This window comes from Accipiter gentilis, chromosome 6 (assembly GCF_929443795.1).
Source record: "Accipiter gentilis chromosome 6, bAccGen1.1, whole genome shotgun sequence".
Taxonomy (NCBI): domain Eukaryota; kingdom Metazoa; phylum Chordata; class Aves; order Accipitriformes; family Accipitridae; genus Astur; species Astur gentilis.
The window spans coordinates 37628756-37656495 of record NC_064885.1 but is presented as its reverse complement, the minus strand read 5'-3'; the positions used below and the strand labels follow the sequence as shown (position 1 = coordinate 37656495).

Sequence of the window (27740 nt, the reverse complement as noted above, 5' to 3'; positions counted from 1 at the left end):
TAAAATCTTTTTAAAAAGGAACATTTGGTTCTGTCTGATTCTCAAATCTGTGTGTTGACCTATATGTCAAAGACACAATGACACTTTACAGCAGTCGTAAGCCTGCTCTGCTTTGCTCCATTCTGGAAGGGAAGAGACATACAACTGAGTGACACGCTTGTTGTAAATTCAGGACAAAAATAGCTGGATTTTCTGTGTCATCTGAATTTTCCCCTCCCAGTGTCAGCAACACCAGGCACTCAGTGTTTATGAGCTTAGCTTTAGAATGATGCCATTTAAAAAAAATAATAAATGTGGAGTTCTTAAGTCTACAGGGTTGGACAGTTAGTATTCAGGTTTTCTGCTTTACAGCTGTAAGAGCCAGTAACTTTTTTTCAAATGGAATTTGCTAATACTGGCAACCAGAGGTGGTAATACTAGAGCTCAATTAACAAGAGGTTCATGAAAGACTGCGTGTGCTGATAACACTTTAAATACATTATATATATATATATATTATAAAAAAAAAAAAAGACAAATTTTGCATGTCATCATTTTGTTCAGTTGCAGTGGAAGTTAATGAGAATTTCGCTGTTGACTTCACTGAAAGAAGAATCGGTTCAGAAATCTGTATGAACTCTTGTGCTGTCCATATAAAAGTTAAAAAGCTATGACCATGGCTTCTAAGAGCCTTTGGATGTTTCCAGACCTCCCTGAGTTATTTATCTATCTGCATTTCTGCAAAGAGGAGCGTGTATGTTCAGGTATTCGTGCTCAGTGGCCAAATATAGATAGGTTCTTCCCCAAAAGACAAATCACCATGATATTGCAAAATCAGCTAATATACCTTATTTTTCAGCAAGTCTTGTGAGCTTGATCTCAGCACTGGATCTGTGTGACAACGCGGCTCTGGGCTGGAGCATGATTGTTTCTCGTGGGCCTGAAGGATAGAAAAAAAAACAAACCTGTGACTGAAGAGCAGTCACGCGCCAGAACCCAGTACAATATATTTTCTATAAATTTTCCCTGGAATAAAATGAGGGGTGGGGCAGAACCTTCTGGCAGGAGGCAGTTTGGGAGAGTGAGCTGTACAATGTACCTATTTCATCCATTAATTTGTAGAAACAACCTTGGCAGTAATTTAAAGCAATTAAGACTATATATGAAAGATTCTAAAAATAATAGATGGTTCGTTTGTCACCAGATACATTTTCAGAAGAAGTCATGCAATATTTTAGTGATTGATGATAAAGATATGCTTGGACAATGTTGGTTTTCTACTTTTCACAAGGTTACTCCTACGTAGTGGTGAAATTTGGCTAAGCAGATGAATAAATTTTGCTCTCATTTGCATACAGTTAAGTCTAGAGCAATTTCATGAAAATGGAAACCTGGACCTTCACTAAAAAAGGTAAGTAACATCCAAAACCAATTACTCTTGGCCAGCTAGTAAGAGATTCCCGTGTTAAACCATGTGATGATTTTTTCTTTAACATTCATCAATTTGCCATAAATATATTTTTCTCTCCCCAGTCAGTAACTGGAGTAAGTGTACCACACTCTTCATAGAAGATGAAGATAATAGGAACCATTGGTTTCTCCTCAGGAATCATGACTTCGGTGTCCAAGATCAGAAAATGTGATAGCAAACAAGTTTGGGAGCCTTTTTTTTCTTCTTCTTCTTCTTCTTTTTTTTTTTTCTTTTTTTTCTCTAGGCACATTTGGGTATCTTGATTCTCTGAAGGCTCACCAGAACCCAGAAAAGGATACAACTTTAACTGCCACAGCCAGGCGCTTTGTTGGCAATTCTCCTCTTTCCTTGTCCAGGAGGAAAGGGCAGGATTAAGTTCATGAAAGGAGACTTCTCCAGAAAAACATTCCCACCTGTAGCTCTGAGACGCACCAAGGAAGTGTGAAAACACTTGCAAAGTCCGCTATGTTTGACAGAAGAAGGAGCATATATTGTCATATGTAATATAATATTAGTAATGGTTGTACACTTGAGATTCTATTAACTTTGTTTTAAAAAACAAGTGATCCTTTTTCAACAATACAGTTTTATCTCAAACCTAAACAGGCTACTTGGTTACTAGAATTTGGGCTGCATTGTAATACTGCATGTGAATTCCCCTTTGTCCCCTGCTGCTCCTGGTTCTGTTCTACAGTTCAATTCAGGGATCTTGTTTTAAAACTAGAAACTCTCTGGTTTTGTTGAGTTGCTTCAGCATGGATTACTGCTAAGTGCAGTTTGTTCTAATTCATTCATCACTTACTCAAAAAGTGTATTATCCCAATCCTTTGAGTTATGATTTATTTTCTTGGTTTTTTCTTACTTCCTTTAAGTTCTAGGGGGTTTTTTAAACTGTTTCTGTGATACGTGCAGTTTTGTTCTTCTTCATGCCGTCTCACATCGTTACTACTGTCTCAGACAAATGCTAATATTTGAAGTAATTTAGATCTCTGTTTTCTTCACTTATTTTTAGCGGTCGTCTTGTTCCTTCTGATTGGGATTTTGCTTTATCTTGTCTTTCTTGTAGTTGCATATCCAGGGCTATTCACAGACAATCTATTTTTCTATGAAAGTAGTGTTTGAGTACAGAACAGCTCTGGACACTAAACTCCTTTATTAACTGATGAACTCCCAGCCACAGAGGAATTGCTATTCGGGATGGGAATGGAAATCCATCCACTCCAGTATCTCTCGCGTCTAGCATGGCCGAGACCAGTTGCTTGTGGGTAGGTACAAGAATCCCTTCAGTCAATAATGACAGGTGTGTGCCAGGAAGTTCACAGCCATCACTGAATTATCCTCACACACATGCCAGATGGTAATTTTTCCCTTTGAAAGATGCTGGAGGTGCAATTTCACAGACAAAAGCCAGCCTCGAGCTAAGGCAATCGTGTGCCTCCAGAAATAAGCAGTGACTTGTAAACTCTGCTGCTTGCTAGATTAAAAAGCTTAAAGAGGCTATGAATAGTTTCTAGCTCACGGCCACACTTCAGACAAGTGTTGATGTATTTTTTCCTGGCTGCGCAGACACCAAGACCTTTGTTCTGAAGTGAGCTTTGTTGCAGTGCCTGTATCTATGCTACAGCTGTTCCAAGGAGCTGAGCTCCTGCTGACCCTGCTGCCGTAAAAGGCAAAATTTCTATTGACTGCACCTGAGAAAGATGAGTGCCTTCCACAGCAGAAGGGAATGAATTACAGATGTGGAGCATCAAACCCAATTTTCTACTGTTTTGTAGCTTGAAAGAGCCCCTTGCCTCCCTTCTTAAAGAGCAGAAGGAGGGTTTGATAGTTTGGATATGGCTGTAGGAGGTGGTTTTGCTGTAGATTTCTGGCTGGATGTAGAAGGTTATCAGGATGAAATTCTTTCTCCTTACAGTTAACTACCAATATTAGGTGCCTAGTGTAAGGAAGCTGACTAGACGTTGTCTGAAGTTAGTAAGAGGGGGAGTTTTAGTACTGGATAGATCATAGTCTACTGGAATCTGGCTTTCCTTGTTGACTTAAGAGGGAACTGAAAGTAGGTGAAAAAAATTGCTGTCCTTACGGCCCTTCAGATATTCTTAACTAACTATGAGAACCTGAAACCTTTGTATGAGATAAAGCATTTATTTTTACATATGTGTGCTATTGATAATTTTTTTTCAGTTGCATAGATCAGAATGATAGCTTTTCACACCCATTGTTTATTTTATTACCATAGTGCCTATGGCTAAGGGAGTAAGACAGCAGTGATAAGAATTAAATAGCAAAGACTCTGAGGCAGCATGAAGTAGTGAACAATCTTTACTTTAAAAACTTCATAGTGTAGAAACTTTCCACGGGTAAGCATAGCTAAGACTGGAGTAGGTTGCTTCTATTGGACAGAATGCATTTCAGAATGGATTCTGACGTGGGATGGCTAGACGGGCTGGTGATTTTCTTCGTATTTCTTTCATCTCTAAACAGCTCTGAGATTCTTAATAGATAAGGCACAGTTATGTGGTTTACAAGAATTGCTAGTTCCACAACATTATTTTATTCCGTGTGATATTACTTTGTGAGGGGTAAGCCTTGTTAGGAGTGAGTTAGCAAGGTGGAAATGCAGAACAGAGAAATACCATAGGAGAGAGAAAGCAGGGAAGAAGAGCTGGAGGAAAAAGATCAGCCCAGAGGAGTGAATTTCAGGGATCAAACCACTACTGAGCAGTTTGGCACACCAGCAGAAATGGAGGCTTCTTGTAGCACTTGGTGAGACTGCTGTGTTTTGCCAGTTTGAACTGCTTTGATCAAGTGGGCTGATTCTTCTCAGAAGTTAGTATGGGTTTAAATGCATTTAACACACACTAGCTATACTTAACAAGAAAGACTAGCTGCCTATTCTGGTGCGGTGGAGTCTTTTTTTTTATGTAGTCAGACATTTCTCTTTCTCCTTCTAGTTTTGAGTGTGTTTGTAGGCTTCAAACCTTTGTCTAAGGACTAGAAGAGATGGCAGCAACAGCAATAGTTCGCATGTGAAAAGGATGAGAGTTGTATTTTCAAAAACTGGCCGAAAGCAAAAGGGGTTTTATTAGTTGTAAGCAGCATAACAAATTATTTCTGTCAGCTTAGCCGCCTCTAGTTACAATGTCACAGTGAACCGCACTATTTTAACCTGTGTTGAGCATGAAGATGTACAATAGACAGATCGATGTCAAGCACTTGAGGAAGGGTTTACAGGAGTATTTTTAGATTTCTGTGTGGTCTCTGACATCTATTTGACAAGCACTTAAGACCACAAGATTTCTAAAACATGCTTTAGAGGGATACTTGATTTAAATCATTATCAACTTTACTGGAGAGAGAACTGATTGTTGTCCTGTAAATCATCAGTAGTATTAAGAGAATTATGCAAAAGGGGATCACTTATGTCTTAGAGAGGAGTTACATTAGTGCCTTGGCTGCACTTGTTCAAACCTCTGAACCTCATGCTGTGTGTTGCAATCAGATTAACTGAAAAACTAAAAACAAACAGAACAAAACAGATAAAACTGATAGCAATATTTGCCACACGCTGAGGTCAAAGAGGTGTAAAAACTGACAGATATTGATGGCTTCATTGCCTATGAAACTCCTAAACATTATCCATTTAGAGGAGAGATCAATATGAAAAGCATCAGCTAATGGGAACTACCTGTGGTGCAATCACCATCAAGTGCATGTCCATCCTGTTGATCTATAAGGCTTTTGTAAAACTGGTTTCTCAGATCAGAGGTCAAAGCTAGAAAATTCTGAATTTCAGAGAACAGCTGTAAGCATTCATGAGACTCATTGACTCTAATATCTTTTAGGAACTCTTTCATTTATTTGAAGAATTTGCCAAGAAGTTGTCATCTCGTTAACCTAGATACCAGACATAGCAGACTTTCATTTCCAGTAGAATTGTTTGGATTAAGGGTTGTTATGATTACATATGGTTCACATCCGATCAGCAAAAAATAAGCTTTTTTGATACTGTGACTGTCACCTATGAGTCCCTAGCTTCCATCTTGCGTTATACATGGCATTTTTTTGAGGAGGAGAGGTAAGGAACTTGTGCAGCATTCTTACCTGCATATTAGCTTTGTTTGGCTTTCACAAAGTTAATGAAGAGCACGTCTAGGAAATGGGAGATATCTTGTCTTTCATCCTTGACAGCAGGCATTTCCTTGCTGGCGTTCAGACGGTTAGTTTCTGCAATTAGATTTGCATTAATATCTATTCTCTTTTCTCTCTTCATTCTTATAGGTATATGCTAATGAAACAAGAAATCTTGAATGTTCGTGTTCAACTTTTGAGCTTAAAAATGTCTTTGCCTTGTTGATGTTAATGACACAAAACCCTAAGGTGTTATGAGTCTGTTATGCATATACACTTTAAATTGGTCATTGCAAGTCATGCTGGAATACAACAGTACTGTACAAGCATTATGATGGTGTAAAATAATCATTCATCTTTAGACCACAAACACTGCAGCTTCTGTAGCTCCACCAGCTGTCTCGGCAGTGTGAAAGTCTCGCTGGAAAATCAAGAAAGGTTATCAAAAGGCAGCACTGGCACCAGCAAGCATCTCTTTCTGCAGGCTGGTAAGGACAAGTGGTCGTAGCCCAGCTGAGTCCATTGGGGACCCTTCCACATGGCAGTTGCAGGCATCAGACTGAAATGCAGCAGTAGGGAGCAACCAAAGAGCTTATTTCAGGTTTTTATTGCTGTCGTGATGGTAATGGATCTAGGTCCGTGGTCTGGTGTGCTAAGAAAAATAGATAAAGCAAATTAAATCTTGGTAACTTCTTAAGAAAAAACAAGCAAACCTTTTCTGAGCTTAAAATTTTCGTCTGAACTGTTGGCTTGCTGATGACCTTAACTCACAGATGTTATAGCAGACCCGCTGTGTTCTTGCTGCATGCTAGGTGACAGTGGCCGGAGTACTCAGGTGCTCCTTTCCAAACTAGAGCACATCTGTAGCTACTTCTTCAGCCTCATCATTTCTGTAGTCTGTGATCCCTCCATAATCCTTCAGGTAGGTGCTGAGCCGATGTTTCCTGAATGTTCATGCTGGGTCTGTGTTGCTATGGTCAGAGCCTGGTCATGGGTAGAGAAAACGGATCATACTTTAAGGAGCTGAACTTGGAATTTGCAGACTGCAAATCTTTGGCACCCAATATAGCAAACTAAGTAAGCTAGGCTGCATTTCTCCCATGATGTGAAATTATTTTTAAGATGAGATCAACTAGAGATAGTTGCATGGAAGAAAGAAAATTCTCATTAAAAGTCAAAGAGAAAGAAATGCTATAATAATTTTACCAGTCATTTGTTTCTTGGTTAAAAAAAAAAAAAAAATATATCAATTTCCATATTTCCTTCCTTTGGTAAAATTCAATGATACCTTTAATATATAGAAAGCTTATCTTTTTCAAAATTATTGCAGAATTATATTGCAGTTATTATTCTGAATGAACCAGTTTTATTTCACATGACTTCAACAACAAAACGGAAAGAAAGAATAGCAGTAAAACATCATGATCTGTAATCTCAGCACTGAGCATTTACCACATGCAAGCCTGACATGCCTACCTACAGGATATAACCTCCACCATCTACAAGCTCATTCAGCTGCAACATGAACAAGTTGCAACCTCAGAGTTGCTTTGAATTAAACTGGCAGTCCTAGGAGGCGTCATGTTCCAAGAGCTGGAGTCTCTGCAACATGATGGTGTGCGTGAGCTGGGCAGGGGTAGCAAGGGGACACAGCGGTACCTGAGCTTTTTTCATCACCATGCAATGATCGATGGAAGATGGACAGGACCGGAATGGCACAAACCAATTTTGTTATTACCAGCAACCCCACTCTAGCTCCTTTACATGCGGTCCCTCTTGCTTGCCTTGCCTAGATCCATAACAGCATGAGCTTGTGCCCAATTAGGCAAGAGTTAAAACCAGCAATTAAAAATACTAACATTTAATTTTAGAAAGTGGAGGCAGACTGGAATAATCCGGAGCAGACAGCAGGGTCAACAGCAGGCATGGTCTGTAAATTGACTCTGTCTGGTGTGAGCAAACTAGGTAACTGCTGATTAGGCAGGTCCTGTGATGCGCTTTTTGTGAAAACAAATTCAAGCTGCAGCCTTCTGTAGACAGTACAGCTGATGATGGGTTGTTACTTAAAAGGTCCAGGAAAGCAGCTTTCAGATCCCAGGCTTGTCAGAAAAAACAGCAGGAGGGGGCACAAATAATGAAAACAAATGTACACGGAGAACTGAACAGGTAACACCGCTGCAGAAGTCAACAGTGTGATGTGCCCCGAAACGTATTGCAGGAAACTGTGTAAAGTCAGAGCTGACCCAGGCCACCGCAATAGCTTCCGTGTATTTATTACTTGCTGTGCTTGGGTCCTGATGGGGCAAACAGTATCAGTTATGCTTTTCTTCCCCTATGCAGGGTGTCACAGTTTTAAGATACTTCCTAGCCTTGGAGAAAGCGACTGCAAAATTGCACTGACAGGTACAGCTGGTTGTAGGGGGAAGGAAAAGCGGCAGCTAGCGATGGCCGTGCTGGGGGAGGCTGAAGTGCATTGACAAGTGTCATCGCCAGCTGGAGCAGTGCTGATGTGCAAAGTGCAGGTCAGCTTCAGAGATGGTGTTGGGTGTTCAAGCTATTCCCGTAAGCCCTAGTGACCACGGAACATTTTCCTTTTACTCAGTAGGAGGATGGTTTTTAGACAGTGCTTAATGAATCGCTTCCCATACAAATGAGTAGCAGAAAACATCCTTTAATCAACAGAACCCTCTCGTTGCTGTTGATAACAGTTTTTTTCACAGGTGTTTTAAAAAAAAAAAAAGTCTCATTTCCAGCTGTCACATATGCACAGTTCTCAAAATAGCTGACAATTTGGAAGCAACTTTATGGATTTTTTAGGTTTTCAAGAGCTATCTGACAGGGAAATGGGACTGAGTAGGAAAAGGTAATATGAGGGGGGCACTAGATTGATTTACTTCTTGTGAGTGTGAGACCACACTCACTAGCATCAGGAAAAATTCTTATTGTTGTTATTTAATTCCTGGTAGTAGGTATTAATTTTACAAAAAAACAAGAACTGTAGGAACATCTACTATAATTATTACTTGACCTACTCTGCAAAAGGCAGCTGCTTAATTTTACTTGCCGTTCCAGCAGCAGCTGTTTATCTAATGAGTTTTGGAAGACCAGTTCTTCCAGCCTGATAGCTCTGAGAAATACAGAAGCATGGCAAAAAGTGGCATTGATGTTTCAATAAGTGACATTCTTTCCTCTGAGTCAGCGTGAACAAAATGTTGTGGAAGACTGTTGGAGGCGCTGGGAGGCACCACCTTTAAAAAAGGCTTAAAGCCAGCACCCATTTTCTCATTAAGAATGAGTGTCTCCAGTGCACAGATGATAAATATGTGTATGGTGGTCATAGACTTCAAAGAATCTATGGAAGAGAGAGACATTTTGGGGAGGGAGAGAGACATTTTGGTTCCTTGCAATATGTGTGGGCTTAATAAATGCTATCAGCTATTTCTGCATTGCATGAACCAGCTCTAAACAAAGTAATTCAGATTTCTTAAACAGGAGTCTTGTGGTAGCACTGGACCTTAATTCAGAAGAAGTTCTCTGCAGGCCCATATGATGCTGCTGCTCCAACACAGTGCAGTGTAAGGCTTGTGTCTTTATAGCATTGTGCCACAAAGTCATGCTGTTGCCACCTTTGTGGTTAAGCCTCTAGCCAAGCTATTGCTTCTGGTGGTCTTGGTGTCTCACTGCCAGCAGCTGAACCCTAGAAAAATGTTCATATTTGGGTTTAGACAAGGAGGACTCATAAGTTGGAATTAAAGCTGAGTTTCCCATTTGGTTTTGTTCTGATCCACAATTGTTCTCGCAGTACGGCTAAAAATAAAATGACCTCTTTCTTTTTCTAGCTGCTGTTGTAATTATCATTCCCCACCAGATGCCCTAACTTCCCACTGTGCCCCGCTGGTTCTGCTGCCCCTGTTGTCTCTCAGTCCAAAGAGTTTCTGAACAAGAGACATGCTTTTATGGAGCCTGGCAAAGCTTCAGAAGGGAAAAGGAAAAATCAATACCGCTTCAAAGCAAAGTCTTTGCTTCAGTGAATATGACATTTGCCCTTTCTTCACTAGTGGGAAAAACAACAAGGACACTTACACCAGCAATGGAAATAGAATGAACAACAGAGAGACCTTCCAGGTTTGACTTGTAAAGGGAAATAACTTTATAGTCATTGTCCCTATTTGGTGACATCAAAAGCAGGTGTAGAGCGTTAGGCGGTGCAGTCTAGGAATGAAGTGGAAAGTAACACAAAGTCAAAGAGAAGACTTGAAGGAATTTGGAACAAGTGATAATAGACTCTGCTGAAGAAATGGGGAATGAAAGACATGACACAAAGGGTCAGGTCCATCGCTGCACAATCTAATCAACTATAAAATGTCACCTGCAAAGGTGGGCCATAATGGTAAAAGGACCTTCCAGTAAGTTTTACACCATTTTGACAGCTTTGCAGCAACTGAAAATGGCGACAGAAGCTCACACTTCGCTGATGAACAGCTTCTCCCAGTAGGGTCGAAGCAGGTCAGAAATTTTCCAACAGAAGTGGAAAATGTCAATTAAGGAAATTAATGTCTCTGCAAAATCAAAACAACTTTGAAAGACTATCACTGTTTCTGGAGGATTTACAAAAATGTAAACTAAATGTAAACCTTACAAGTCCCCTTCAATTATTTTTGATACTCAAGTTTTCATTAATTTAATTTTCATTTAATTTTGACTGGGTCTTTTTGTTTCCAGTTCCTTCTGTTTCAAAACTAGATACTCATTCCAAGTTGTTAATTTCATTCTGGTTTGACGATACAACTTCTTCGCTACTTTTCCGAGTTGTTTTGTTTTCATGTTTCTACTTCTGTGTCATTCTTCACATGCAACTTTGTGGACGTCTTTTGCAATAACATGCATTGTTTCAATAGGGCCTGTGTAACTGTTTGAAAACAGTCTTTTTTAAAGAAAGTATTTTCCTTATATGAAGCCCTGCATTCAGCTGCAGCTGCCAGTAGCTTTGTTGTAGTTTCTGGCCTGTGCAGTGGATAATTTGCAGCACCTAACTTCCCCCGCTGAGAGGGGATCCTGGGTCAGCTGCTGTTGTTGCAGTCATGTAATGGAGCAGACTTCATCCTTGGTGAATCAAATAGCACGATTTCTGAGGAGCACACTTGTAGCGTAGGAGGGCAGTCATGTACTCGTACTCTGACCCCTGTACTTGTGGTGGGTGAGAGTTCTGCAGCTACAAGAATCAATAAAAATGTATTGATTTCTCCACACCGTCATAAAGCTTGTCTGCTCTTATCTCCAGTTTGCAAGCTGAAAAAGGAGCCTGTAAAACTACAATTGTCCTAGACTTTCCGTTTTCCTCCCCCAGTCCATGCTTCTCACACAAGAGACCAAGATCTGTTTCTGACAGAGCCACCTGGCCAGGGAGCCGTAGCCCCACTCGCTGTATCACAGCATCCTACTTTTTTAACACTTGGGTTGTGAAAATAGCTGTTTTTGAAGCTTTCTAAGTAAGAAGTGCAGGGGGGATTGCCCCAACTGCTGAAGTAGAGTGACTTCTCTGGGGCTTAACTCGTCCCTCTACGTGCAAGCAATGGCAGTCAAGGAAATGTAATGTGAAGGAAGAGCTCAGTGCATCTCTGGATATTCTGGATTCACATAAAGTTGCTTTTTCAGGGTCATTTCAGCTCCCTTTACAACTGTTTGATGTTTTCTGTTCTAGGAAGAATGTAGGTAGCCATCACTCATCTGAAGAACATGGGAATGTCCTTCCCTGTTAAAAACTGTCTCAGTGGTAAAAATGAAGCAGGTGAAGGGTAAAGCAGTATTTTCAATAACACTTAATTTCACAGAAACTGCCACCTAAAGCCATACTTCTCAAAAGGTGAGTGGGCAGATGGCAGCTTCTAGTACTCACGCAGAGAACTTGGGAAGCTTGGCTTCAGACTTCTGGGGGCAGATCCAGCTGTTTGTCAGCCGTGTAGTCAGTCTTCATTAAATCCCAAAGTCCTGATAAAGCATGTGGAATGCAGTCATAGAGCAATCAGGTTGGAAAAGATTTAGCCAGAAGACAAAAACACAAGCCCCCTGCAAACTGCAGAATACACTTCGATGCTTTCCATGATTTCATCAGCTAGGTCAGCAGTATCACTAAACAATCATGTTAGAATGTTACAGAGCAACAAAAAGTGTGATGAGAAACATCTTACAGCATTTGAAGGTATCAGTCTTGGAGGCCTTTGTTTCTATGGAGAGTAAGGGCTTTGATGCTCAGCTGTTCCCATTGAGAAGATCCCTAGCTGCACTAATTTTGATAAAAATACATGCAGTATCCAGGTAAAACTGTTATGGCCGGTAGATACGTGCAAGTGTACTGGGTTTGCGTGGCAAGGCTTTGGTAGCGGGGGGGCTATAAGGGTGGCTTCTGTGAGAAGCTGCCATAAGCCCCCCCTATGTCTGATGCAGCCAATGCCAGACGGCTCCAAGACGGACCCGCTGCTGGCCAAGGCCGAGCCCGTCGGTGATGGGATAACATAGTTAAGAAGATGGAAAAGAACCTGCACAACGGCAGCCAGAGAGAGGAGTGAGAACATGTCAGAGAAACAACCCTGCAAACCCCCAGGTCAGTGCAGAAGGAGGGGAGGAGATGCTCCAGGTGCCGGAGCAGAGATTCCCCCGCAGCCCGTGGGGAAGACCATGGTGAGGCAGGCTGTCCCCCTGCAGCCCAGGGAGGTCCACGGGGGAGCAGATCTCCACCTGCAGCCCAGGGAGGAGCCCACGCCAGAGCAGGGGGATGCCCGAAGAGGCTGTGACCCCGTGGGAAGCCCCTGCCAGAGCAGGCTCCCGGCAGGACCCGCAGCCCTGTGGAGAGAGCAGCCCACACTGGAGCAGGTTTTCTGGCAGGACTTGTGACCCCGCAGGGACCCCATGCTGGAGCAGGCTGTGCCTGAAGGACTGCAGCCCGTGGAAAGGACCCACGCTGGAGCAGTCTGTGAAGAACTGCAGCCCATGAGAGGGACCCTACAGTGGAGCAGGGGAAGAGCGATGAGTCCTGCCCCTGAGGAGGATGATGTGGCAGAGACAAGGTGTGACGAACTGACCCCAACCCCCATTCCCCGTCCCCCTGTGCTGCTGGGGGGGAGGAGGTAGAGAAAATCAGGAGTGAAGCTGTGCTTGGGAAGAAGGGAGGGGTGGGTGGAAGGTGTTTTAAGATTTGGGTTTATTTCTCATTATCCTACTCTGGTTTGATTGGCAATAAATAGTTAATTTTCCCCAAATTGAGTCTCTTTTGCCTGTGGTGGTAATTGCTTGAGTGATCTCTCTCTCTCTCCTTATCTTGACCCATGAGCCTTTCATTATATTTTCTCTCCCCTGTCTAGCTGAGGAGGGGGAGTGATAGAGCGGCTGCATGGTGCTTAGTTGCTGGCTGGGGTTAAACCACGACAGCGAGCTCCGGTCCAATGACCAATTACGTATCTATCATTATATTTAAATAGTGTGTTACTTAAGGCAAGGTATTTGTGGCATAAAATATGAGTAGCCACTGCTTTTCACTCTACCAGCTGAAGGGTGAGGCAGACCTGCTGACAAGTAGCAAAATGCCACGTGGCTTATCTGCCCGACTACCATTTGTGACTTTCCCTACCTGCATGGTTTCAAGCACGGAATTCATAGATTTACGCTGCTGGGGCTGTTGCATGCAGGATGTTGAGACAGGCTCTCACGCACAGAGTATTATTAGCGGAGGCTGCAGCTGAGAACACACAGGAAGAAAAAGGAAAACTCACTCGTCTGTGGGCAGCTGGGAAGACCAGTGGTGGGGTCCCCAGATAAGTGTCCTCTAGGGGCTCTCTCCTGTGCAGCAATGGTGAGGATGAAGAGGAAGATGATGATGGGTTTTGGCATGATTTTCCACTATTTATTATATGCGTTTTTCAGTGGGATCAATTCAGACTCCCTCTTGGATGTTCCTCTTTGTGGCGTTACAGCAGATTATGGTAATTAGATAAAGTGTCGCACATTGGTTGTTAACCCTCTGTGCACATATATTACTGGATAATATTTTAGTATTTAAAATCCTAATAGTGTTTAGTATACAAATGCTGCTGTGTTGTGGGCTATGTTTTAGTTATCTCTAATATAAACTAACATCTACAAAAGGAGGGATGAAAAGGTTGGGGGAAAGGGCTGATTTTCACACCAGTGGTAATGGCTTCCCTTGAGAACCTGCCATATAACATTACTGGGGTTTGCAGGTGCAAAGCCATGGGAACAATAAACAAAGAGGTGAGAACAACAACGGGAAAACACTGCCTCAGCAGCTGATGTGAAAGATTACAGAGCTGCAAACAACAGCCCCTTAGCACTGCTAAGGCTGAGGCACTAAGGCACAGTGCAACAGGCCAGATTCAGTTTTCGCATAAGCAAATGGGATGTCATAATGCTCTATGTCCCATCTTGGCCTCAGACTTGAGCCATAGTCTTGCAATAGAGTATGAGAACATAGCCTGTACATCCAGATATACACGAGAGCCAGTATATTCTTTGGGTTTCATTCTAGATTTTTTTTAAATATGGTGTTTGGACAAAGGAAAAAGAATATAATCCTTTCTAAATAAACAAACATAAACTCACATCTCTTCCCCTCCTGCCGTGCAGAAATCGGGATTCTGTAGCCCACAGATCACAAAGTGAGACATGCTGAAGTACAGAAAATATAGCCCAATCAAGCTGGTAATACAACCCAGATTTTAGAGATGAAGGTCTCTAAATTAAGAGTGTTCTGCTGCTGACCCCCAGGCTGTTAAAGCTCATGACTGTTTGCTCCAGCACCACAGTTGCTATGGCAATTCATATAGACAAAAGCAGTAACCTTTCAGGATCCAACCAGGTAAAAAAATAGGACTTAAATTATACTCAGAAACAAACAGGAAGCTGATATAGATGCCAAAGAATCAATATACTGTATTCTTTGTGTCTAATACCATTTCACAGGCAGGCAGCTGCATTCTGTACAAGCTGCACATTCCCAATGCCTTTGAACACTTGCAGCACATAGAGCACATCATTTCAGGAACTCTGACTTGGAATAAAAATTTAAAAACTCATGTAAAGAAACTGGGAATAGGCAACAAATGTCTAAGCAGACCCAGACAATGCCTACTTGGATGCTATTCTAAAAAAAAAGTCAGATGGTGTCTTATTAGAAGATAGATATTTTTCAGATTTTTTGACGTGATGCTAAGATGGAACCCAAGCACCTGCAAATGACAAATCTCTTTAACAGCAGGGAGACAAGCATGTGGATATGATGGGATCTGTTGTATTTTAGAGATAGCAGGCTGGACCTTGTTTCCATTTAATTAGTGAATCCATCTTGTTCATGCTCCTGGGACTATAGCACCTTAAATTGCATTAAAATGTGCTTCTCAGTAGAAAGGGAATTGGAAAAGGAAACAGAATTGTCAGCAGTACTTTTATACAATTGCATAATCTTGGTATTGTCATCTCCAGTAATGAAGTCAGTGATATAAATAAAAGATTTATCAGATGGAGACCATAGATTTAGCATACTGAAACTTTCTTAGGTCCCTCACAAATGTCATCATAGTATGCAAAGTATCACCCCAAACAACAGATAGAACACGTACCTGAATCTGCACTTCTAAGAAGGATTTTCAGTCCCTGACTTCTTTTTCCTCACCTGGAAGTGCAAATGACCCAAAAAGGGTGACAGACAGGTACTCCTACCCTCCTCCCACAAGGCAGTCAGCAGAGCTTCTAGATGGGCCAAACCAGAAATGCTGCGACACCAGAAATGCTGCGACTCTGACAAGACTGTGGCATGAGAGACCTTCCTTATGGGGCACTATCAAGCTAGAAACAGTCACCCATGGCAAAGTTAGAAGCATGAACGTCTGTCAGCTCTCATCGACTGTCACAACAGGACTCACCCTGATTGTACGAAGAATTTGACCAAACCAGTATTACTGTTAACGTTGATGAGCATCGTTGCAGGGAAGAAGTGACTGTATCTCCTGTCGGGTGCAGCTTCTCCTTGCAAAGCAATGTGCTGGCACAACTCGGTACTGTAACATTTCATTCTTTGCCCTGCCCGCACATCTTCCTTCTCGGAGAGCTGCAGATACACCAAGTAAATCAAAGGTATAAGGATTTATGAAACCCAAAGCAGCACTGGATTTTTGGAATGACATCATGATTGTATATGGGTACTAATAAAAGGCAAAGGTTCCCTGAAGCCGCAGGCTATAAAGTGTAGTAGAGCAATATGATTAAGACAGAGTTAAGCTGTATTAAACTTTGAAGAAAAAGGCATTCCATAGTGACATGTTAATAGATCCCAGGAAAGATTTGTTAATGGACTAAAAATTGAGAAGCTCTTTGTAAGCAGCATTAAGGAAAAAGAAAATCACTGTTTCTCTATGGGTGAGATTCACTTAAAAACAAGCCGGACAAGGCAAAAGCACTGGGTACACCCAGAGCTGCCTGGCTGGGGCTCGGAGGCAGGAACGTGGGGCTGGTCCCAGCGCGCTTCCAGCCCCGGTGCTGCATCATGGTTCTGCACAGCCAAGCCTGGTTTAGGTCTTTCTTCGCATCACACTGAGCGTACGAAGGTGGTTTGGGTTGCAGTGATTTCCTGAAGACTTCTTCCAGAGTGTGAACCACAGAGTGTGTCACAAGATGTATCTAAATAATGACTATTTTTCAATTAAAAGACACTGCGGTTGGGCAATAGCTAAAAATGAAATACCATGTCATCAAAGTCTGAACCTTGTAAGGACACCGAGCCCAGTAAAAACTTGATCTGGCTGGTGCGAGATAGTAAAATTGACACTGATAGCCACCTGAAAGCAATTGTAATAAGGGCAAAAAAGTGGCAGTAAAATGTTTGTCTTGGCCTGATCTCACTTCTGTGATCTCCTTTCCAAGCTGACATATTGGAAGCAACAAAAGTGACAATATTTTGGAGCACGCTCTCCTCTGAAAGGCAGAAAGCACCAGAACGAGTAATACTGTCTCCTCTCGATCGTGAAAGGCTGATTTATTCTTGCTGCATTATCATAAAAGGTATCATATATTTTGTAACATGCTGAAAGCAGTGGGGGACCTTTCTTGGCCCATATCTTTGGCTCAACTTTATTTTTCTAACCAGATACTTTTAGGTTTCCACAATATTAAACAAAACCAGAGCAAAGGCAAACAAATCAAGCACATTTCTTCAAATTAGTTCATAATCTCCCCTGCAAGTGGTCAGTTTTGCATTAGCTATCAAGCATTTTTAAAACCAACTTTTATCCCACGGCAACGAATTCCATGAATAAAATTTCTGTGATGACATTCATATCTAAGAAATTAAAACCTCATGGTTGACTTTGTCCACGGGCTTAACTCTAGACAATTTCTTTTCTCCGCCACCTTGTCCAGACGCACCCAAGCTTCTCAGATTTCCTAACATAAAATCTAACTTGCTTTTCATAGACAATGAGAGAGTGGCACCAGGAATTTTGGATGTGGCTTCAGAGAGGACTGGATATTACCAGGGATAATTGCACAGCTGCTATCGTACCATCAAACACAGAGCCCTTTTCTGCAAAAGAGGCTATCCTATGTGTTTGATGAAGGTGAGCCATGTGTATCAGTGGTGACAAGAATTAATAAAACAGCTGGCTAAACACCAGCACTGGTACTACTGAGGTCCAGCCTTGCTGTGCTTCTGCTAGGATTTCTACAAATGGTTCTTCAGACTTTGTCTTCAGACCTGAGGCCGCGAGGCACCATGGCCCAGCAGGATGCTGAGGAGTACAGCACCCAGCTGATGCTTCGGTCACCCCTCGTGCTCGAACTCCAGCCCTGATGATGGTGTTCCTCTCCTGCCCTCATAGCCAGGTGTTTTGCATTTGGGAGCCCAGGTGATGCAGGCTTCTGTCAGGTAATTGCAGCCAGGTGTTTTGCATTTGGGAGCTCATGAATTACATATAGATGCCAAAGTAGGAATAGCCTGGTTTAGTTCTACGAGCATTAGTGGTTGCAGCCCGGTAGCTGGGATATACCAGCACTCCTCACCCCCCCAGGAGTCTCTACTGGAAAGAAACTTCCAGAAAGAGGGGGTAAATGGGAGATGTGAGGTGAGAAGGGAAGAGATGGGCAGGTGGCAGAGGGGCTGCAGCTCTGGGACCATCATCTCCTGCAGCTGCAAAGCAGGTTTGGAGGAAAAACTTAAAAAAATGAGACACCTGGAATATCTTCAGTGAGGGAAGAAGATTCTTCTGCAAAGGAAAGGGGGGATTTTGACTGTCTTAAGGGCAAGGTAGGAAGCATTTATATGGTTATTTTACAGATATTTCTAAATGGATGAGCCTTGGCAGAGGAGTGTGTGTGTGAACCAAGAAAGTCAAGGGAAGTGCAGCTGAGGAGCTGTACCCACTCACCTTGCTTGTTGTGCAGCAAAGCAATATAATGAGTCCAAAGAAGGAATTCAGTATTGGGGAGGGAAGGGTCTTTTTTTTTTTTTTTTTTTTTTTTTAAAGAAAAAGTCATACTTCTTTCTAACAAAGTCCTACACAGTAAGAAAATGCTTAAGTGTTGGCTTTCTTAGGATACTTATGATCTTAATTACTTTATTGATTCAAGGCTTGCACTATATATATTTTTTGTTCTATCTTTTTTTATCTCTCATGTTTTTACTACAGTTAGCACTAAAATTTAAACTATGCGAGATGGAACTGTCCTAGGGCTTTTTGTTTGTTATACATCGCAGGGGTTTTTTTAGATGATTTTCATATTGGTAACTACTTAGCTTTTTCTTCTGGCTTTTGTTTTCTGTGAGGAAATAATACCCCTTCTCTCCTTGTGGAAGAAGGGGAGTGACATGTGGGGTTTTGGGTTTGGGGTTTTTTTGTTGTTGTTTTTATATCAGTACATATTTTTTTTAAGTGAGAACAGTTCTCCTTCCTAAAATATCTACCTTTTGGTGAGCAGAGTAAATAATGAAATTATGTATTTATCATTTGTTTTTATTTTTTAAAGGCACACTAGAGAGGAAGGCTATTTAGCAAATCAGGTACAAAACTAAGATCTATGTTTTAAGAGCTGCGGGGGAGTTGGCAGAAAATTGGCTCTCGTGATGAAGCGTTATTCAGTCCATCACACATTTGAAGTCCAATTTTGCCCCTGAGGTGAAGAAAGTGGTATTTTTTTCCTCTTCTATATAGCCTTGGAATTTGGAGGATTTTCCTTGTGTGACTACTGTACCACTTGGCAGTGCCTCTGACACATGTAATGATTTGGGATGTGCTGAGAATGGCAGGGGCAAAACATAGGGGTTTGCAGAGCTAGGGAAGTAAGGGTAGTAGGAATGGGACAGGACTGTTATCCAGCCTTGCTTCCCCCACATAGCTGCTCTTCACAGTGGGAGAATGGGGATTTTACTGTTTTTGTTCTGGACCTCTTTCAGTTTTCATTGCTCTTGATAAAGAATTAATAAAAATCAGTGGTGTTTGAATTAACTTGTCTGTGTGCACAGGACCAGCCCAGAGGCCCTGAGCATTGTGCACGACCTGTTTAATGTATTAGGGAGTCATCAACACTTCTATATCACCCCAGCATTGCCTGTGCTTTAGGGCTTTGTCTGTGGTTAGGACTGCCTCATGCTTCCTAGCAGCAATTCGAAGGTAGGCTAAATCAGCCATTAAATTAAAAATTGAGAGACTAAGTCAGCTCTAGTTATTTGAATGATTGTATTGCTATAAATCATTAATAAATATATCCCAAGAGGTAGGAATGGGAGCATGGTGGGTCCCCTCCCAGGCAAAGCTTCAGCAAGCGGTATTTTCAGTATCCTGGAAGCAATGTGCGCTTTTGGAGGGCACGGCGAGCAAGAGGAAAGGGGGATGCACTGCAACAACACCTCTTCAGCATTTCCCTTCTTTCACGTACAGCTTATTACCTTCAGTGTCACCGTGATGCATGAGAGTGACTGTGAGTGATGTTGATTGTGTGCTGTGGGGAGGATGAAGCCTCAATTCTCCTCTTTGACTTTCCAGCACTTCTTGCTAGTACAGAGTAAGATTATTTTCCTGCCTTTTCCTGTTCCTCTTCAGAGCACTCTAAGAATACTAACAACGTTCTTGTTGCACTGTGCTTTGCTGAGCACCAGGCTACGAAATCCAGCTGGCACTTGCACAGAGATTCATATGGAAAACTGTCCTGGCTTCCTCCTCTTAACCCTCTATAAGGCCAGACATTCTATGTTTCAAGATATAAATGGAAAAAAAAAAAGGCAAGAATATAATGTAGAAACTGCTGTTGTGTACAGCTCCATAGTTGAGATTGATGTGTTAAGACTGTAGCTTGAAGATAGAGGGCAAATCTTGTGAAAATGTTAGTACTTTGCTCTGTAAAAGAGGAGAGAGGAGGGGGGAAAAAAAAAGTTTGGAGAGAAGGAAAAATAATTTGAACAACATTCTGAGCAAAAGTGCCAGAAGGAAGTCGTACATATTTCGGAGACAGATTGGGCAAAGAAGCCTGGCAAAGAAAATCCTTGTAGCAAAGCTGTTAAAATGGCATTGTCTTAGAGCGGTGAAACAACTCTGCTTTCTCGCATTTCTCTGCATGAGTTAACTTGACCCCAAGCCATTGTTTCCTATGGGAGTAGAATAACTTGATAGGCAGTGTGAGGCAAAATTATTTCAAGTCTTTCAGCATTGCTTCCTGTAACCAAAAAAGTAAACACGGACATCAGCATGTAAACAGGATGCTCAGCTGTAAATTAGAGCAAGATGTAGCTTGTTCTACATTCAGCTTTTCCAAAAATAATTCTGCTTTAGTAAATAAGACATTCTGTATGTGTATCCTACTTTAACACATTTCAGATTGCTGTCAACAAACTGTAGGAATTTAGTAGAAGGTGTTTGCTAAATAACAAGTAAGGCAAACTGAATTTACTAAATCAGACCTTCTCTGGTTTTGTTGCTAAACTTTTGTATGGAATATGCCTTTTCTGTTTTTGGATAAATGCTACCAGGGTTTTACTGTTCTATTTGTGAATGTGGCTGTTGTTATAGAGCAGTCTTATGGTTGAGATACTGGCATAAACAAGAGGTGGGTGTTCTAGTTCTAGCGCTGCATTACTGGGGGGGGGGTTGGCTCTTTTTTAAAAATAAAAATACATTTTTGCAAGTAGGGCTGGTTGGTTGTTTTTTTTTTGAACCTGATTCTTTTTTTGTTTTCCATTTTGCTGCTGGCAAAAATGTGAGCTCTTTGGTTTCTAGATAAAACTGCTGCAGTTTCTCTTGGAAATCATAATTTGGATATATAGAGCTGCATCTCATAAAATAAACCATAGTTCCCATGGTATACTGCATTGACTGAGTACAGGGAAACTGTGATACATTTGGCTCTATGGGGGACCTGACAGCAGCCTTCCTGTGCCTTTGAGGAGGTTGCCGAGAAGAGAGAGCCAGGCTCTTTACAGCAGTGCATGGCAGGAAGCTGAGAGGCAATGGATGTGAACTGGAATTACAGAGGTTTAGGTTGGATTTAAGGGAAAAGCTTTCTCATCATTAGGCTAGTCAAGCAGACTTTGGCCATAGAGTTTGTGTAGTCTCCATCGGCAGAGACTTTTCAAAACCTGATTGGATAAAGCTCTGAGCAGCTGTGGCAGCCAGACAGCAGTTTTGGATCATAATCTAACATTATTTTTTTTTGTCAAAACCTGGTGCAACTGTATAAACTTCCTTTTGAAGTATGTGGGTATAGTAGCAGGCAAAGCAAATTATAGCCCAGGAGTCTGGGAGATTTTTTTTTCCCTTGACATTACAGTGAAGGTGATGTTCTTAACATTAGATATATTGCAGGGATGTCGTAGGTACAGTGCAACATGGTGACTTTCTGACTTCTTAAATATCAGACCCTGTTTACATAAGCTACACTTGAAAGAATTTCCAAAATACTATTCTCATTAGAGTGTCAGAAGGTAAGTTGGATAACATCCTTGACAATGAAGGTTAGGAATAGGACAAATACACCACCTTTATTTTTTTTCTTATCCAGATACAGCCTATTTTGTAATGCATGCCACAACTGTTGTAGAGGTTTGCTCTCTGGTACCAGCAGTGAGTGATATTGCTTGGAGGGTTAAATCAAAGTGTGTAGGGCAAGTGTAAATATAAGGGAAAGAGTTAATGGAAAAAGGGTGGTTGCTTGTGGCTTGAACTCTTTCTCCCTCCATGTGTACATACATGGTGTTAATGCTACAGTTATAAACCAGTGTCCTGGTTTCAGCTGGGATAGATTTAATTGAGTGAGCAGCTGCATGGTGCTTAGCTGCTGGCTGGGGTTAAACCATGACAACCAGTCAGCTTACTGTACCTTTTTGGCTCTCGACTACCCTTTAGCTTCAGGGTGAGAAGTGTGAGGAGGCAAAATCGATGGGCTATGAAGACTTGTTTCTTTCTTTTTCAGATGTGTGTGTGTATCACTGCTAACACTATGTACTTAAGAGCTCATAAGTGGTCAGTCTCAGCATAGCTATTTACAGTGAGAACAGATGAACAGGCTCTTGGATATTGATTTACCTTGGTTGGTATCTTGGTGTAATTTGCACCTTGTCTGCACCAATATGTAGAGATACATCTGAGGAGTGGGTGATTTCCCACTTCTAGGAATGTAAGTGTTGCACTTGCCCCTGTAGCAGAGATTTTTGTGGATTTAAATATCCAGATGGTGATAGTTGGCGAAAGTCGTATCTTAAAAGGTTTAATTCATGCTGCAATTGTTCATTTTGATGCTGGAGATGACTTTAGAGTAGGAAGTGTTTTAAAATGAAAATGTTTGTCTAAGGACATTTCTCTTTCAAGTCTATGAGTAAAAAGAGGAGGGGGACCCAAAGGAGCAGCTACTAGCTGTTAATGGTGGGGTACTGATGTGAGTCTATTTTAAGTGATAGACCATTGAGAACAATGATGATGCTTTCAGCTCAGAATATACCCTTTTGAGCAGTCAGGCAGTCCGTAGAATGGCTTTGGCCACATGCCATCTTCATCTTAAGAATCATACTCCAGGCTGCTAAAGAATATTACACTGGTAGCTAAAAACTGGGCACGGTGCATGTCAAAGGTCTCGGTCTCTGCTGGGAAATTCTGTTCTCTGCATGCAATGAAAAACACTTATTTTTCTGGGTATGTTCTTAATGCAGTTCTGATTTTGCAAAAAAGGGCAAGGAAACCCCCCAGAAGAGTGGTATGAGACTGTCCAGTAACAGGCAAGGACCAGAAGACCCTCTGTTACCATTACCCAGTTTATAAATGTTATGCACTTCTTGGTTTAAGCTTTGTATTTTAAGAACATTGTTCCTCAGCTGGGTGGGGCTCTGAGCATCTCTGTTTACTGAGTGCTCCAGGACGGTATTATGGACCCTTCAGTATGAAAATTAGTATGTAGCTTGCAGCTTAAAATAAAGACAGATTTTTGACATTCCAATTCCTGGTTTAGGGGTGCTCTCATCACTCTGTAGCTTTTAATTAGAGGGAGAGTCTCCAGTTAGCAGTGTAATGTTGAAGAATAGTGCTGCATTCTTTTTATCAGTAGTTTTTCCTTGCACTATAGAAAAAAAATATCAAATCGTAGCACCGCAGACAAAGCCAGTGACACTGCGTGTTCTGTCACAGATGTAGGTGGTTAGATGGGGAACAGGCTAAAGGACAGTATAAAAACTCAATTTGAGTCAATTAGTATAACTGTTTGCAACACTTAGCACTAATTCTCTGTTAGGATATCCCCACAAGAAACTAAGCTGTAATGAAGACTGTTATCCATGTCCCAAACTTTGCTGGTTACAGAGTCACAGGAGCTCTGCATAAAAGGCAAGGAAGGTCAAACACATGAATATTAATGTGTCATCTGAATTCTAGATACTATGTGAAAAGGAACAAAGATGTCTGGAGGTGGTGTATTGCTCTAAAACATTTAAAGTGCAAAAGAGAACAGGCTCTACTCTGCCATTCTTAAAACATAAGAGGTAAAAAAAAAGTAAATATAGGATGTATTTTATTTTTTGTATTTTTATGGGCAACACCAGTACAGTTCTTAGTCTGCTGCCCAGTCAGCCTTTTGGCATACCACAAAGTCAGACTAATTGCTAAAATCATAAACATCCACATCTTCAAGTGGGTTGCTTAAAGTTATCCTGCTACATCTTTATAAAAATTAAGAAGTAAAAAAACCAAAAAAAATATAGCTTCCCCTTCCAAAATTCTCCTCTGACATTGTTGTTCTAATAAAGTGATTAGACCTCCTTATCCCAGCTAGGGATGCTGCTAAACGAAGTTGAAATACCCATCTTGCTGGGATTATCCTTCAGGCACAATTTAAATGACCCACCAGCAAATATATCTGCTTTAACTTGACATTTGTTGTCCTTGCTGCTTTCTCCTACTAGTTCTGTAAGAGAGTCTAATTTTTCCCTTGGAGTCATGAATAGTGTTTAAAAAAGAAAATATCTGTCTTTATTCTTAGAAATGACATTCTTGTTGATGAGCCCTCTACTTTCTTTCACTTGCGAACCTTAAATTGTATGCTGCTTTGACAGCATTTTTATCCTTGGAAGTATCCAGCTATATCATCACACTTCAAAAAAACTGACCGTTCAGAGCCAAATTGTTGTCTTGCTGCATGTGCTGGTGCTCAGTGTGAAAGTGAACCAGACCAATGAAAAGCTATTTTATTATATGATGGCATCTTCAGGCCAGTGTTAGTTTGAAGAGGTCTTTTATTCTACTTAAGTTACTACCTTAGCAGTCTGCATATTATGTTTTGCTTAAAAGGTAATTTAATCACCCTTACTCTTAAAAGCTTTGGCCACAGGGAGTGAAACTGTTAATATCCCAAGATAATACCAACTGAAATGAGAATCAATGAAAACACTAAACCACCCCTTCTGCCATCTAATAAGAGGTACTGAAGCAGTGCTACCTCTCACATGGTCTTTTCTGGATCCTTTCTACTTTCCTGTACTTCAGGTCTTTTTCTCATTTTGTTCAGGCCAGCATCTCCAGTTACTGCTCAGTACTTATTCCTTTGCCCAGCATTTAACAAAAAAAGCAAGATTTTCCTATAAAATTGGCATGTATTTCTTTTTACCAGTCTCAGCTATGGATTTGTTTATCCTGATTAGAATTAAAGCCTGTGCACTGCCAGAACTAGTGTGAAGAGATCAAGTGGGATTCAGTCATGTGTTTTCATTTAAATTGCAATCACAGAAGTGTGTTTGAAATTAAAAGGTTTAATAACATCTTCTTTACAGTGGCCTGCATTAGGACAAGTAAATCAGGTACAAGCTGTATTTTAAAGAAAACCTAAGCTGCGGACAAACAACCCCCCCAATTTATCCGCTTTAATCTGGGTTGGTTTTTTTATTGGCATGACTTCTGCTATATGCAACAAATGGGTAGCACTGATAGAAGCAGATAAGATTTTGATGAAATTCTGGTGCCCTATTAGGTTTGCAGTCATCTTCTAGTGTTTGTACTATTTGACTCCCTTTATTATAGTTTGCTTGGGAGCATATCTTGAAAACAATGAAGAAGGGAGAAGATTAACATAGCATGTATAGCCCCTATTTAAGCGTACGCAGTATTGTATAATAGGGGAGTTTGCACGAAACAAACAGCCAGGCCCTGCCTGGAAAAGTTTATAGTCTGGTGGCACAAACAAAAATACCCAATAAATACAAACACAGAATGGTATGTGGCCATTGCAATTGGTATTAAATAGAAAGAAATTAAATTCTTCTGTTTCTGTGACTTTGTTTTGCAAAGTGCATCAGTTATGATAACTTGTTATTGTTTCTTTGTATAGATTATCTGTTGATACCCTCCCCTTCTAAACATTAGCTCCTGTTTCAATATTCTGAATATTCAGCAGACACCTTCTTAAAACTTGCAACTTCTGTCCTTGTTTTAGAAACTCTTGTGACAATTTTGCTTCCAAGTTGTAGTATCTCTGCACCACTGGTGTTCCATATGGTCACTGTATTTATATGGTTCACTTAATTAGCTTCCTCTAATAGGGAAGGACTGCACTGGGCATAGGATCTAGTGACTTTCCTGATGGATCACTGGGCAAAGCCTCCACTTGTTAGGACTTTGACTGCAATGTGGTTTTAATTACTTCAATAGTTATGAAAAATAATCACAAACTACATTAAGAAAACAGTGTTGGGAATCTTCTTGAAAACCTTTAAAAAAGTGTAAAGAGGTGTCTAGAAGCTAGTTAGGCTTACATTTATTAAAAAAAAAAAGAAATTAGATTTCCTCCTATTTATAAGCAACAGTAGAAACATTTGGACAACTTTCTTATTCATCATTTTCTTACTCTTCAGAGAGTAAACTTGTTGGGATGAATCCTTTCCACAAAGTAGGCTCTTTTTTGTGTCTTGTCAGAGATAAGGTGATTGTGTGGAAAACCAGTGATGATAGGGATCTGTAATTACTTCTGACTGATGAGCATATCTGACATTGTTTCCTGGTATCCACTGATACTTCTAGGAGGTAAGGGTAAAACAAATAATTTCCTCTGCTGGCACAGTATATGTTTTGTGCTTGCTGTGAGCTTTTGGGCAGGATTGCTTGCTATACCACAGTGTGAAAATATTAGTAAAAACAATGCACGTCTGGGGACCAGCCTGTTAAATGTTTCTATCTTTCAAGTTGGTACAGAACGAGTAAAAAGAAAATGAGTCCTGTGAGACAGAGAGCTGTTTCAGATGTCAGTCCTCCAATTAACTCTGTAAGGGCAAATTAGAGCATCTTTGAGTAAAGGCCATCTATCTTTTCCTCGTAATAGGAGTGGTGGCAATATAATTATTTTGAGTGGTGAAAGCACAAGATTCTCTCTGGGACGAGTGTGTTGTCTTGATGCAAAAGTACTGGTGTATGCAAAATCAGACCTGGACCCTGTAGCAGCTTTAGTTATTTTAAGATAAGCATTTAAAATATATATGAGATTTTAAAGTTTCTAAGAAGTTTTAAAAATGCGAACTGGTCAAAATAAGGCTGAGGCCTTGGAGCTCAAATAACTACAAGCAAGCTTTCAAATCTACAAGTAACCCTCAAAACTACCTCTATCTGAATGGCTTAAATGAAATACTGTTCTCTGGAAGGGTAAGAGGATAATATTTAGTTTAACTGCACTTTATTTGGTACTTCACAAAATGATCAGTTGCAGGACAATCATTAAAATCATAGGCTATAAGTTACTGTCCTTTGAAGTAAATTATATGTTGCAAGATATGTGGGTCTTTGTCTTTTATCACACCAAATAGAATATGTCTAAGCCACTGGTGGTTGGTTTTTTTTAGGTTGTCCCTTATTTTGCAAGGCCTGCTGCTTCTAAAGAAAATGTTTCGATTTAATAAAGAATAAAACCTCTTACATTTGTGTTGGTTTAAAAATTGCTGTTTTGTTTAAGTATATTTTCTTGCTAAGTACTGACTATAATGCAGCTCCTGATAAAATCAACCAATTAAGTAATTAGGGGTTGTCTCCTTCCTCTTCTCCCCACAATCTCCTTCAGCAGTTGCCTCTTTTGTTCAAAAACAACTGGAAGCCAGGTTATGTGAAGAAACCCCATGATGAGCTAAATGATCAAGACCCAGAAAAGCCTGGAGCACTAAAATCCGTGGTGTTCCTCCTCCATTTGGAACAAATTACCTATCCCAGCTTCAAACCTCAATGGGGGTGAATATAAATTGTTTTTTATTTAGTCTTAATGTTGTATTCGCCACCCTACCTGTGCTCTGAGTATTTGCTGTAAGTGTGAGCTCTGCAGGTTGCCAAATGACCACTTTCAATGCTCTATCTTCTGTTTCTGTTCTAGTTTTTACTGTGTTAGCCATCCTAGATTAGAATCTGAATGCTGTGTTGAACGTGAGGTGGAGAAACCTGGAGAGGAGGGAGGGAAGTCTGTCTGGAGAACAGCAATGCATGTGTATCATGGTAAAAAGGCATAAGAGGATCTGAAACTGCCAGGCTTTGGTTAAAAATTGGATAGTTAAAAAAAGAGGTTATATTCTATAAGTAAGATTAAGGGAAATTAAATTGGAGGATTAAGGCTCAGGTTCTGCACTCTCATTTTCTGTTTCAATTCACAAACACCTTCTAAA

At 40.9% G+C, this 27740-nt stretch overlaps 1 long non-coding RNA gene across 1 annotated transcript; it reads right to left on the bottom strand.

Annotated features, from left to right (window-relative positions):
• Positions 1-884: 884 nt before the first annotated feature.
• On the bottom strand, positions 885-11613 carry LOC126039135 (uncharacterized). Its single transcript, XR_007506218.1, has 5 exons — positions 11478-11613; positions 6295-6565; positions 5555-5677; positions 4796-4965; positions 885-919 (listed from the first exon to the last, which is right to left on the bottom strand). It is a non-coding gene; the product is annotated as an uncharacterized LOC126039135 (long non-coding RNA).
• Between the last annotated feature and the right edge of the window lie 16127 nt (positions 11614-27740).